General features: G+C 39.3%; 1 protein-coding gene across 2 annotated transcripts in view; it reads left to right on the forward strand.

The window, feature by feature from the left end:
• TTC1 (tetratricopeptide repeat domain 1) overlaps positions 1 to 14,297 on the forward strand; it is a 46,407-nt gene that overhangs the window by 11,672 nt on the left and 20,438 nt on the right. The window lies entirely within an intron of this gene.

A 14,297-nucleotide genomic window follows, 5' to 3' on the forward strand; every position in this document is an offset into this window, starting at 1 on the left:
ATGATAGAAGGAGTATACATTTATAAGCTCCAAATTGTTTCTTTTGTATTCACTGATCTTAAGAATAGGGAATATTCCTAGCTAGCACTGAAAAGGTGGTTGTTTCATGATTAATAAGGGAATTAAGGAGCACCTCCTGACATTTGCCAGTTTACACCAAAATTAAAGTTGTATCAACTTCAATTCTCTAGGATTTGAGGTACAGTTGGAAAGCTATTCCTCACACTGAGATTAAAGAGGAATTCACCTATATCTTCTTCCAATACTTATATGGTTTCACTTTTTATATTTAGATCTCCAGTCTACTTGGAGTTTGCTCTTGTGTAAGATGCAACATATATTCTAGTTTTATCTTTTTCCAAATGACTACCAAGTTGTCCCAGCACCATTTTTAAAAGTCTACTCTTGCTTCAGTGATTTGATTAAATTTTAATATCAACTCAGACTGAGTTTGTATTTTTTTTTCCAAATGCTCACCTTCCACCTGTTAAATTATCAGTTAAAAACTAACTTAGTTTATAGTGGTATCATTAATCAGAGTAACCACATTTAGACATGGGTTAGATCACCGTTGAAAGATCTCAGTAGCAATGAAATTTTTTTAATGTTTATTTATTTTTGAGAGAGAGAGAGCAGGGGAGTGGTAGAGAGAGAGGGAGACACAGAATCCAAAGCAGGCTCCAGGCTCTTAGCTGTCAGCACAGAGCCCGACGCGGGGCTCGAACCCACGAACCATGAGATCATGACCTGAGCTGAAGTCAGACGCTTCATGGACTGAGCCACCCGGGCGCCCCTCAGTGGTGATGAAATTTAAAAATAACTGGAGAGCAGTACCTGGGTGGCTCAGTCTGTGAACTGTCTGACTTGATTTTTGGCTCAGGTCATGATCTCACGATCATGAGATCGAGCCCTGTGTCGGGCTCCGTGATGGGCGTGGAGCCTGCTTAAGATTCTCTCTCTCCTTCTCCCTCTGCTCCTCCCTACCTCAAAAAATAAGAAATAACTAGATAATTGATTAGTTTAAAAGTATAGAAATGTTTGTTGGGATTGTGTTTTGCAATATAATACTTCAAAGTTATTTTGTCTTTAAGAAAATATAGTTCTCTCTATTCTGTGAAATTCTTTTACCCTATAATCCAAGAACATTGTTCCCTGGAAAATAGAATAAAATAAGATCCTAGCATACCTATGTTTGTGAAGGCAAAGAATAGATGTTAAACATTTGCAAACTGAATTGGTCTGTCTGCAAAGAACTCATTTTGCTAATTCAGTGGAAAATGGCCTTGGGTTACCTATAGAAAAACAACTGAAGATCTGTGGTGCGAATCCCTGATTCAGTGAGGTAGAGGTTTATTGTTTGTTTGTTTGTTTGTTTATTTATTTATTTTTAATGTTTGTTTATTTTGAAAGAGAGCACATGCCTATGAGCAGGGGGAGGGGCAGAGAGAGGAGAGAGAGAACTCCCAAGCTGACTTCTGCTGTCAGTGTAGAACCTGTCATTGGGCCCAGACTCATGAACCATGACATCGTGGCCTGATCCAGAATCAAGAGTCAGATGCTCAACCAACAGCCACCTAGGTGCCCAGTAAAGGTTTATTTTTAACATAGTTCTCAAAACAACTCGAAGTGAGTTCTCTGGGACTGGATGACATGTTCTAAAGCACTGTCATCCTCTTTACAAGTGTCTTAATTCTTGATAGCAAGGGGATTAAAAATATTTTAAAATTTAAATTTAATTTTTAAAAATTAAATTTAGTGCCTTTTATGTTAGATAATTTTTTAGTGTACCATTGTAATATTTCTAATATTTAAACTGTTTCTTAGCTAAATTTATTTAGTGGTTGCTGTATAGATTTATATTATGCATCTTATTAGAGTCTAGTTTAGTTTAATACTTTGTAATTCCAGTAAAATATAGAAATTTTGCTTCAGGATAACTGTTTCTTCTTCCTTGGTGCCACCATTGTCATATACATTATATCAATTATATGTTGTAAACTCATCCACAAAGTATTGTAATTAGTCTTTTTTGTCTTTTAAAGAAATTGAGAAAATAATGTATTTCTAGAACCATTTCTAAATTTTTTTAACGTTTGTTTATTTTTGAGAGAGAGCACGAGCAGGGGAGGGTCAGAGAGAGAGGGAGACACAGAACAGAATCTGAAGCAGGCTCCAGGCTGTGAACTGTCAGCACAGAGCCCAATGTGGGGCTCAAACTCACAGACTGTGAGATCATGACCTGAGCCAAAGTTGGAAGCTTAACTGACTGAGCCAACCACCCAGGTCTCCCTATAGAACCATCTCTAAAGCTTTTCATTTCTCCATGTTAATTTGAGTTACCGTCTGGTATCATTTCCTTCCAGTCCAAAGGATTTCCTTTAGTATGTCTTGTAAGGGAGGTTTGGTAGCACTATTTCTGTCTTTATCTGTGAATGTTTTTATTTTGCCTTCATTTTGAGGTACGGTCTTGCTGCATATCTAATTCTTGGTTGACAGTTTTTTTCTTTCAACATTTTGAGTATGTCATCACACTGATTTCTTTGGCGAGAAATCAGATAATAATAATAGTGTTGTTGTTCTGAACCTGATAAGTTGTTTTCCTTCTGTTCGTTCAGATTTTCTCTTTGTCTTTCAACATTTTGACTCTGGTGGTTCTATATATGGATCTATGTACTTGGGGTTCATTGAGCTGCTTGGATCTTTAGATTAACATTTTTCATCAACATTTTGAAGACTTCAGCCATTATTTCTTCAACTATTTCTTCTGTCCCCTTTCTGGGACTCTCAACACATGTATTGTGAGGGCTCTTCATTTTTCACCATCTTTTTTCTGCTCTCAGTTCTTCAGATTGGGTGTCTATTGCTCTACCTTGAATTTTATTTAATTTTCATGCCAGTTCAAATCTCCTTTCTATGAATTTTTCATTTCAGTTATTGGACTTTTCAACTTTTTCCTTTTAAATAATTTTTGTCCTTTTGTCATGGTTCTCTTTTTTAATTTTTTTTATATTTTATTTTATTTTATTTTATTTTATTTTATTTTATTTTATTTTATTTTATTTTATTTTCAGTATATGAAATTTATTGTCAAATTGGTTTCCATACAACACCCAGTGCTCATCCCAAAAGGTGCCCTCCTCAATACCCATCACCCACCCTCCTGTCCCTCCCACCCCCCATCAACTCTCAGTTTGTTCTCAGTTTTTAAGAGTCTCTTATGCTTTGGCTCTCTCCCACTCTAACTTCTTTTTTTTTTTTTTCCTTCCCCTCCCCCATGGGTTTCTGTTAAGTTTCTCAGGATCCACCTAAGAGTGAAAACATATGGTATCTGTCTTTCTCTGTATGGCTTATTTCACTTAGCATAACACTCTCCAGTTCCATCCACGTTGCTATAAAGGGCCATACTTCATTCTTTCTCATTGCCACATAGTACTCCATTGTGTATATAAACCACAATTTCTTTATCCATTCATCAGTTGATGGACATTTAGGCCCTTTCCATAGTTTGGCTATTGTTGAGAGTGCTGCTATAAACATTGGGGTACAAGTGCCCCTATGCATCAGTACTCCTGTATCCCTTGGGTAAATTCCTAGCAGTGCTATTTCTGGGTCGTAGGGTAGATCTATTTTTAATTTTTTGAGGAACCTCCACACTGTTTTCCAGAGCGGCTGCACCAATTTGCATTCCCACCAACAGTGCAAGAGGGTTCCCGTTTCTCCACATCCTCTCCAGCATCTATAGTCTCCTGATTTGTTCATTTTGGCCACTCTGACTGGCGTGAGGTGATATCTGAGTGTGGTTTTGATTTGTATTTCCCTGATGAGGAGCGACGTTGAGCATCTTTTCATGTGCCTGTTGGCCATCCGGATGTCTTCTTTAGAGAAGTGTCTATTCATGTTTTCTGCCCATTTCTTCACTGGGTTATTTGTTTTTCGGGTGTGGAGTTTGGTGAGCTCTTTATAGATTTTGGATACTAGCCCTTTGTCCTATATGTCATTTGCAAATGTCTTTTCCCATTCCGTTGGTTGCCTTTTAGTTTTGTTGGTTGTTTCCTTTGCTGTGCAGAAGCTTTTTATCTTCATAAGGTCCCAGTAGTTCATTTTTGCTTTTAATTCCCTTGCCTTTGGGGATGTGTCAGGTAAGAAATTGCTACGACTGAGGTCAGAGAGGTCTTTTCCTGCTTTCTCCTCTAGGGTTTTGATGGTTTCCTGTCTCACATTCAGGTCCTTCATCCATTTTGAGTTTATTTTTGTGAATGGTGTGAGAAAGTGGTCTAGTTTCAATCTTCTGCATGTTGCCGTCCAGTTCTCCCATTTGTTAAAGAGACTGTCTTTTTTCCATTGGATGTTCTTCCCTGCTTTGTCAAAGATTAGTTGGCCATACGTTTGTGGGTCTAGTTCTGGGGTTTCTATTCTATTCCATTGGTCTATGTGTCTGTTTTTGTGCCAGTGGTTCTCTTTTTTTAATCATTGTCATGCTTTCATTTAAGTCTTTAAACACAATTTTCTTTAGTTCTTTGAACATGTTTATAGCTGCTTTCAAGTCTTTGCTAGATCTAAAATCGGTGATATTCAGATATTTCTGTTTACTGCTCTTTTTGTTTTGGTTTTTTTTCCTGGTTGTGGGTCAAATTTTTCTGTCTCTTTGTATACTTTACAATTTTTTGTTAAAACTGGACGTTTTAAGTAGGGATGTAACAGCTCTGGATTCTGTCCTCTACCACCACCTTCCCTGCTTGCATTATTTTTCCTGTTGCTTTTTTGCAACTGTTGCTTTTTACCTAGTCTCAAGCTGTACAGTCAATTTCTCCTGGTGTCTGTGTGGCCACTGACAGCTCTGCTCAGCTGGGTTTTGTTTTTGTCCTTTTCTTGCTGGTAGTTTTAAATATGGCTTTCTTGGGGTTGCTCTTGTTTCTGTACAGCTTAGTGGTCAGCCGATAACTGGTCAGAGATTATGTTCAAACAGCTCAAACCAACAAGGCTTCCACCTACTGATCTGTGTGTGGATTTAGAAGTGTATTACAATTTTAGGGAATTTTCAGGTCAGCCCAGCTGGACCCTCTTGTGTCTCCTCAGCATAGGTGCACAGGTTCCTGATAGGACAAGCGTGCATGAATAGCTTTGGTCCTCTTCATTGCTACCAGGCATGCGCACCATCTCCAGTCCATTAGGGGTACAAGGAGAGCTTATCAGGTACCTCTGTGACTGCCTCTTCTGTCTCCCTGTTACATTTCTGTTTGGTCCATGGGTCCCTTATTTGCCCAGCCAGGGCCGCAACCACAAATTAGTAGGACCCCTGACCTTCCCTGTTTGCTTACCACTCAGATTGCTGCTTATTTCTGACAGTACCACTGGGCATGGATTATTTCACCTCCGGTTTGAATCAGCTCAGCCTCCTCAAGCAGTGGTACTGCTGGTTCTTCATGGCCTTCCTTGCTCTATTAGAACTACGGTGTCAAATGATGGGAGGAAGAAGGGGAGCAGGTCCTTGCAAGGAAGCCACAGATTTCACGGCTATTTTCTGAAGTTCAGTAGTTTCTCACTAGTGTTACTCACTTTTCTGTAAGCTTTTAGTCAATTTTTAGGACACTGAAACGGCTGCTGCTAATCATTTTGTCCAGTTTATAGTTATTTTTTACGTTTGCCACATCAGAAGTCCCATCCAGTATTGAGTTTTGATCTGTTCAAATATTTATACATTAAAATTAAACCAGAAAGGATGAGGAAAAAATTAAGCCTTAAAATGGATTACAAATAGAATGAAATTAATGTGATCAAATTGATCACATAGAAAAGATGATTCCAGTAACGTTAAGCACAGTACTCTGGCTGTTCACCCTTAGTAGGATATATTTTAAAGTTACAAAGAACTGCAATGAGGGGTGCCTGGGTGGCTCAGTAGGTTCAGCATGCAAGTCTTGATTTCTCTCATGGTTGTGAGATCGAGCCCTGTGTCAGGCTCTGCACTGAGCTCGGAGCCTGTTTGGGATTCTCTCTCTCCCTCTGTGCCCCTTCCCTGCTTGTGCACGTGCTCTTTGTTTCTCTCTCTAAAATAAAAAATTAATTTAAAAAATTGTTTTAAAGAACTACAATGAAATCTTGAACTTTACATAGTAGGTTCATCATAGGTACTGATATTCATATAGTAACTTCAGAACTTTTCTGTTAATTTTAGGATAGAGCAAATGAGTAAATATATTGCTGTTACTGGGAACCAGAGTTTTCAGTGTGGGAGAAAGTGAGGAAGAATCAGGTGGTGTTCACTTGTCTGACTGCATACAAGATTTCATGTTTATGTATTCTTTGACTTGCGGCGTTTTTGTTTTTTTTATTTTTTAAAGTTGTATCTCCTGGATTTCTTACTGAGAGGACCTAAAAACAATGACTTGCTAGTAACAGGGAACGTACTAGCATCCAGATCTTGGTTTCTAAATACCATTCCCCATCAAAAGGATCCAGGACTCCTTGGAAAAATGGCTGATTCCAAGGCTGGAGCACGCGTAGTACAAAGTATCCTATCTGGAACACAGTATGCACTGGCAGCAAAGTCCACCCATAGGAACCCCTGGAAGTGAGCTGGGAGATTTAGGAGCCTGGTCTAAATCCTGGAGCCCCTTGGGAGGAAAGGTGCAATCAGCCAAGGGCCTGGACAGGGGTCCCTCTTGTCTTGGTCTGAAGGCTGCACAATGTTTTATTACCCATTGAAGCATGAAGTAACATTCCAAACATTCTGCAGTGTTTGTACACATATGTATTATATAATTATAATTATATAGTTATGTAATATATACCAAATTAGAGGTGACAAGGTACAGTGCATTCACAGAAAGGTCACGCAGGGAAGGAAGCGAAAGGTGGCTGTGTTTGTGTGACTTTGAAAACCCAGAAAATTTTGTTTTTGGGAAAACAGTTGGGAAGAAAATACGGAAGAGAAACAAGTGCATTCCAAGGTGGGGATGCATATACAAAGGAATGGAATGAAGGATAAAAGATAAGCGTGGTAGGTGTTGAGAGACAGTGAAGAGATCAGACTGTCTAAAGGAAGGACTTGTGTTGGGTGGTAATGAGAGGTAAGGTGGAGTAGATTGGAATACAAGTTTGATGTAGTTTAAAAAAAATAGAAAACCAAGAGATATCTGGTCTTGATTTTCTTACCTGTAAAATGGGTCATTTAATACTTTCATGCTCACATCTGAGAATTGCCCTGCAAAAAGCAAATGAGCTAATGTACGTGACTGCAGGTTTTAAGAAGTAATGTGCTATATCCTGATACAAGTTATATTAAATTTTGAACACCAGGCTGAAAAGTTTGCAGTTGGGGTAATAACTGCTGAAATAAACTCCATTCATCACGAGCATTATCTCTTTGGGGTTTTCCTTGACAGCTCCTGTCATGATTTACAATGCAGAATAATGTCACTGTTTCTTCCTGAGTTTTCCATGATGGGGAGGAATACTGAGTAAAGAGCTCTGTAAAATTTCTTTGGTTTCCATTGTTATGGAAGTAAAATTCTAGAGCAGATATTTCTCTGTGAAGCCTCTGGAATGTGTTAAAAGACCTTGTGGAAGGACACCTACCTGGCTGGCTCAATCAGTAGAGTATGCGACTCTTGATCTCTGGGGTCGTGAATGTAAGCCCCACATTGGATATAAAGTTTACTTTAAGGGACCCCTGGTGGTTCAGTTAGTTAAGCGTCCAAGTTAGGTGGTGATCTCACATTTTGTGAGTTTGAGCCCCTCCGCTTTGGGCTCTGCACTGATAGTTCGGAGCCGGGAACCTGCTTTGGATTCTGTCTGTCTGTCTCGCTGTCTGTCTGTCTGTCTGTCTCTCTCAAAAAAAAAAAAAAAAGTGCACTGTAGACACATATGACAGGGCTCCTAACCACATTATACGTTATACCAGAACCTGATAATTTGAACCTGATAATGCTGCTGAATGTCAACACCACCAGCTCATTTATGTGTGTATGTTCTTGGCATTTAGCATGCTAAATAAGACTCATGATACAATCTGTGCTTGGATTCCAGTAATATTACAGTATGCGTGCCGTCTTTTGGAGAAAGAGAATGTTCTGGCAGCAGCATAAACCCTAGTCTTTGTACTGGGATCAAGATAGTCCCTTGGCACAGCTGGGAGTAGTGCAGCTTTCTCCTAAATGTACTATTTTTAGCTGTTTCCAAGGAGATATTTAGCATGATAGTGATAATTGCATTAATCCTCAATTTACACAATCTGTGGAAACAGCAGCTCTTTTCCAGTGTTTACTACTTAATGGGTCACTGAGTTGTGATTTGTCAGCTGAAAAAATAAAATGCCTTCCTTTGAATAATTGGCTTCAGAAATATGATCTGGATCTCTTCCCTCTGCCAGTTCAACCTTTAGTCCTGGTTACAGAGACACTGAGCATAGCATAATGTTTAAACTTGTGGAATCACTATGTTGTACACCTGAAACTTAATGTAACACTGTGTGTTAGTTACACTCAAGTAAAAAAATACAGTTTGAAAAAAGACACTGTGAGCTTTTCCCAGACTGCCTGCTCAGGCTTGCCATCATCATTAATTCGTTCTGGTATACCTTGGATCTAAGTTTTGCCTACTGGTATGTCAGTGTTCTAAATTTACCAAAGAGTGATTAAACTCTTAACATACGCGCGCGTGCGAGTGCACACACATGCACACACACAACACCCCACACGAGTCTGATCTGGCAGTCTGAGTGATTCATCTGTGTTCATAAAACATTCCTGATGAGTTTGCAATGGAGAACAGATTATAGCTTAGAAAGTAGCTTGAAATTAGAGTTAAAACAGAGGAGACTGAAAGTTCAGAATGGATATTAAACTCTAGTAACTTGATGAGTTGTTCTTCTCTAAAGAATTTTTGTTTTTGCAATAGCCTTTTAAAATATATTAAGGACCTTTAGGACCTATGATGATGTATACCATACCATATTCGTACGATTATGTAATTTTCTCTTTTAACTTATTAATATGCTACCTTACATTAATATGTATTCTAATGTCAAACTTTTCACCGTTAGAACCTAATTGGCCAATTATGCATTTTGTGTGTATGAATTTAAAGCTGACCATGAATTTGCTATTATTTATAGGGCTGTAATTTTACCTTAATTAAAGTTGTTTTCTAATCTTTTTTTCATACCCCCTTCACTCATGTCTCCCACCCCCTAACCCCACCTCTGGCAATTGCCGATCTATTCTCTGTTTCTATGAGCTTGGGATTTTTTTGTGTTTTATTGTTTAGGTTCCACATATAAGAAAAATCATATTTATCTTTTCCTTCATTTAGGGTAATGCCCTCAAGATCAATTTATGTTATTGCAGATGGCAAGATTCCATCTTTTTATGGCTGAATAATATTCAGTTGTGTGTATATATACATCACAATTTCTTTTTCTTCTTGTTTTTTTGTTTGTTTTGTTTTTACTAGGCAAAGAACTTTATTAACCTTGTTTCAAACTTTATCCCCAGGCTTCTTCAGCTTAATTCACTGCAAAGAATGAATTGCATATGAGCAAAAACTAAAAAGAGCTGCATTGTCCCAGAGGCTTGGGCTTAAACATATTAGAGATCCATGAACAGAATTTTAAAAAGCAGTCATAAAATAGCAGCTCCCAGTAACTTCTTCAAGTTTTATCTTCTCCAGAAGCTGACTCAGTTCAGTTTGCTTCATTCTTGGAAGCTTCATCAAAAACTTTCCACAGGATCTGGAACTTCATCCTCCTCCTCCTCTCTGGTAGCTAGTGGTTCTTCGCCATCCGCAGATCGTGCGGGCAAAGCTTTAGCCCGTCTCTTCTTAAACTAGTCAGACCATCTGCACCGCGCTGGTTTAAGATCCTGGGGAGCATTTCTGTCAGCTCCTTTGTCTCAGCATGCCCTGTGATGTTGAAAAGTGTTCACTGCCAAGAATGGCTGGACTTTAGGGTTGTCAAAGTGGATCACTATACCTTGGTTTGTGAACGTATTCACTTCTTCAATACCAGAGATACTGTTTACCCCCAACTTCTTTAAGGAGAACTGAAGTTTTTTATCATCTGTCGCCGTTCCGTGGTCCCCCTTCTTTCAGTGAGCTGCACACTCTGCTTGCAGTTTGGCAAGTTTACCCTGCTTCGTGATAGTTTCTTTCATCTTTTGGGGGCAGAAATGGAACCGAGCAGGGGACTAGGGTTAGCGCTCAGGGAGTCTTGGGCAGAGCAGCTGAGATAAGGTGGTCACACGTGGGGGTGCAAGGTGGCAGCTAGAAGGAGACTGGAATGAGGCCCAATCCACAATTTATCCCTTCATCCGTTGACTGACACTTAGGTTGTTTCCGTATCTTGGCTATTGTAAATAATGCTGCAGTGAGCATAAGGGTGCATATATCTCTTCAAGTTAGTGCTTTCATTTTCTTTGGCTAAATACCCCGAAGTGGAATTGCTGGGTCATATGGTAATTCCATTTTTAATTTTTTAAGGAAACTCCATACAATTTTCCATAGTGATTGTGCCAGTTTACATTCCCACCAGCAGTGCATAAGGGTTCTTTTCTCCACATCCTCAACATTTGTTTCTTGTTTTTGTTTTTTTTAAGTAATAACCATTCTAGCAAGTGTGAGTGGTATTTCATTGTGGTTTTTATTTGCATTTCCCTGATGATTAATGATGTTGAACATCTTTTCATGTACTTATTGGCCATCTGTATGTCTTTGGAAAAAAGTCTGTTCACATCTTCTGCCCATTTTTTAATCTGATTGGTTTTGCTATTAAGTTGTATGAGTTGTTTATATAGTTTGGATATTAACCCTTTATTAGATATATGATTTGCCAACATTTTCTCCCATTCAGTAGGTTGCCTTTTCATTTTGTTCATGGTTTCCTTTGCTGAGCAGAAGATTTTTCAGTTTGATATGGCCCCACTTGTTTATTTTTGCTTTTTTTGCCTTCGCTTTTGGTGTCAGGTTCAGAAAATCATCAGCAAGATCTATGTCAAGGAACTTACTGCCTGTATGCTCTTCTAGAAATTTTTTATGGTTTCAGGTGTTACATTAAAGTCTTAATCCATTGTGAGTTAATTTTTGTGTAGAATGTGAGATAGTGGTCCAGTTTCATTCTTTCACAATGTGGCTGTCCAGTTTTCCCAACACCATCTATTGAAGAGACTGTCCTTTCCCCATTGTATATTCTTGGCTCTTTTGTCATAAATTAATTGACTGCATATGCATGCATTTCTTGCCTCTGTGTTCCATTGATCTATGCGTCAGTTTTTATGCTAATACCATACTATTTTAATTAGTATAGCTTTGTAATATAGTTTGAAATCGGACCATGATGCCTCCAGCTTTGTTCTTCTTTGTCAGGGTTGCTTTGGCTCTTCAGGGTTGAAATAACTTTTTTTGAGTATAGTTGACACACTATGTTACGTTAGTTTCAGGTGTACAACATAGTGATCCACCAAGTTTATACATTATGCTATCTATGTTCACCACAATTGTAGCTACCATCTGTCTCCACATATTGCTATTATAATATCATTGACTATGTTCCTTATGCTGTGCCTTTTAATCCTGTGACTTATTCATTCCATAATTGGAAGCCTGTATTTCCCTCTGCCCTTGACCTGTTTTGCCCAACCCCCTACACCCCTCCTTACTGGTAGCTGCCAGTTCTCTGTATTTATAGGTCTGATTCTGCTTTTTGTTTGTTGATTCATTTGTTTTTGTTTGTTTAGGTTCCACTTATGACTGAAATCATATGGTATTTGTCTTCCTCTGTCTAACTTATACCACTTAGCATAATACCTGCTAGGTCCATCCATATTGTCTCAAATGGCACTATTTCATCCTTTTTATGGCTGCATAATATTCCACTGTGTCTACATAACATATCTTCCTCATCTATTCATTTAGGTTGCTTCCATATCATGGCTGTTTTTTGAAAACCTCCACACTGGCTGTGCCAATTTACATTCCCACCAACAGTGTACAAGGGTTCCTTTTCTTCACATGTTATTTCTTATCTTTTTGATTTTAGCCATTCTAGCAGGTGTAAGATGATGTCTCGTTTTGATTTACATTTCCCTGATGATTAGTAATGTTGAGCATCTTTTATGTGTCTGTTGGCCATCTGTATGTCTTCTTGAAAAAACTTTTAGCCGAATTTGTTATGGAGTTTTCTTTGCTTCCAGCATCCAACTCCCCTTCCTAGCTGGAAAAATTCTTCTGCATTGTAGTCTTGTTCAGTGGCCTTACCCCGTGTTCCTCATTCTATTCTCTGACAGCCAAGGCATGTGAGCTATGCTTGGCTTATTGGATGCTCCTAAGCAATACTTTGAATTTCGATTGGGGCAAAGAAAAGGAAATAGTTAGGATTTATTTGCCCCTATTACAGCCCTTCCACTAAAAGACAGTTAGGGAAGCCTAACTGAGCCTGGGTGGCTCAGACAGTTAAGCGTCTGTCTCTTGCTTTCGGCTCGGGTCATGGTCTTGTGGTTCGTGGGTTCAGGCCCACATTGAGCTCTGTGCTGATGATGTGGAGCCTGCTTGGGATTCTCTCTCTCACTTTCGCTCTGTGCTCCCCCACCTGCCCGCACCCCCCCCCCCCGGAAAATAAATAAATAAATAAATACATAGACAGTTAATGCTTTCTTGCTTCTTGACTTAACAGAGCTGCCTTGAATCCTGCCCATTTTCTAAGCCTGTGTTTTTAGGCCTCCCAGTGATTCTGTGAGTACCAGTATCTTTCCAGTGAATCTTCCCTCTTTAAAATTTTTTTTACCTGGGGCGCCTGGGTGGCTTAGTTGGTTGAGCATCCGACTTCAGCTCAGGTCATGATCTCACATTCTGTGAGTTCGAGCCCTGTATCAGGCTCTGTGCTGACAGCTCAGAACCTGGAGCCCGCTTCAGATTCTGTGTCACCCCCTCTCTCTGCCCCTGCCCCCTGCTCATGCTCTGTCTCTCTCTCTCTCTCTCAAAAATAAATAGAAACATTCAAAATTTTTTTACCTAAGATACAGACTTTTTGCTTGCATCCATAAATTGTGATACCATAGAGAATATTATGACCTCTCTCCTAGGTAATACTAGGTAACGAAGTGTGACCATATTCTTATATTTTGATTCCCATCACCATCACCCATATTATTTTCTTGTATTCCCTTAGAATAGCCCTGTTCCAGATATGTTATATTTTAGAATGAATTACTGTATCTGTCGTGTATCTGACACATAGTAGATACCATAAAAATGAGATTGATTTTATACTCATCTTTTAGTTTCTTTACTGAGCTTCATCATCTAGAGTATAATAATGTATTTGGGAAGCACCCTGGTCTCAACAGTGTATTTACAATCTATAGACATATTTTTACTTTGGTTCCTAATCTTTTTTTATATATACATTTTTTAAAGCATTTATGTATGTATGTATGTATTTATTGTGAGGGCCAGGGGGGAATGAGAGAGAATGGGTATCCCAAGCAGGCTTCACGCTGCAGCACACAGCCCAACACAGGGCTCCATCTCATGAACCGTGAGATCATGACCTGCGATGAAATACAGAGCTAGACGCTTAACTGACTGAGCCAGCCAGGTGCCCCTCTTCGGTTCCTAATCTGAAGAGTCCTAGTTGTTTAGGCTCCATGCTTTTCCTGTGCATGAAATAAGCTGCTAACTGTATTTCCTCCCTTTGAAGTTTTTATTTAGTCAGGAGCTCTCGTCATGATCCCAGAGTCATGGGTTCAAGCTCTGTGTCAGGCTTTGTGCTGAGCAGAAAGCCTGCTTAAGATTCTTTCTCTCTCTCCCTCTGCCCCTCTCCCTCAGTTGCATGTGTGCACTTGCACTCTCTCTCTCTCTCTCTCTCTCTCTCTCTCTCAAGCTCTTTCAGAAGGTGGCAGGCAGTCACTTCTGCCAGTTCTGCTTGTGCCGACCGTATTGCTAAGATGTTTAGGGCTGGAAGCAAAGCACATGGGGATAGCATGTGCCATCTTTGCAGAATAACATTCACTCTGCCTTTGAGTATGATGGGTGCTTGGCCATCTGTGTGAATTTCTGAGTTGTTAGAAGCAGCTCAGAAACTAAAGATTTATTTATCTCGGTTTCTTCAGACTTCTTTGTGTTATCCTGTTAACAGAATATTGCCCTGACCCTGCAGATGGGCTTTTGTTCCCTGTAACACACTCTGCCAGCATTCTGTAGGTCATCTTTATCACGTAAACCACACTTGTAGTTCAGTATATATTAAATTACTTATTTTGCAGAAAAGTAATAGCTCGTATTTATTGTGCCCTTATTTGCCAGGC

The sequence above is a fragment of the Neofelis nebulosa genome, chromosome 1 (genome assembly GCF_028018385.1).
Source record: "Neofelis nebulosa isolate mNeoNeb1 chromosome 1, mNeoNeb1.pri, whole genome shotgun sequence".
Classification (NCBI taxonomy): domain Eukaryota; kingdom Metazoa; phylum Chordata; class Mammalia; order Carnivora; family Felidae; genus Neofelis; species Neofelis nebulosa.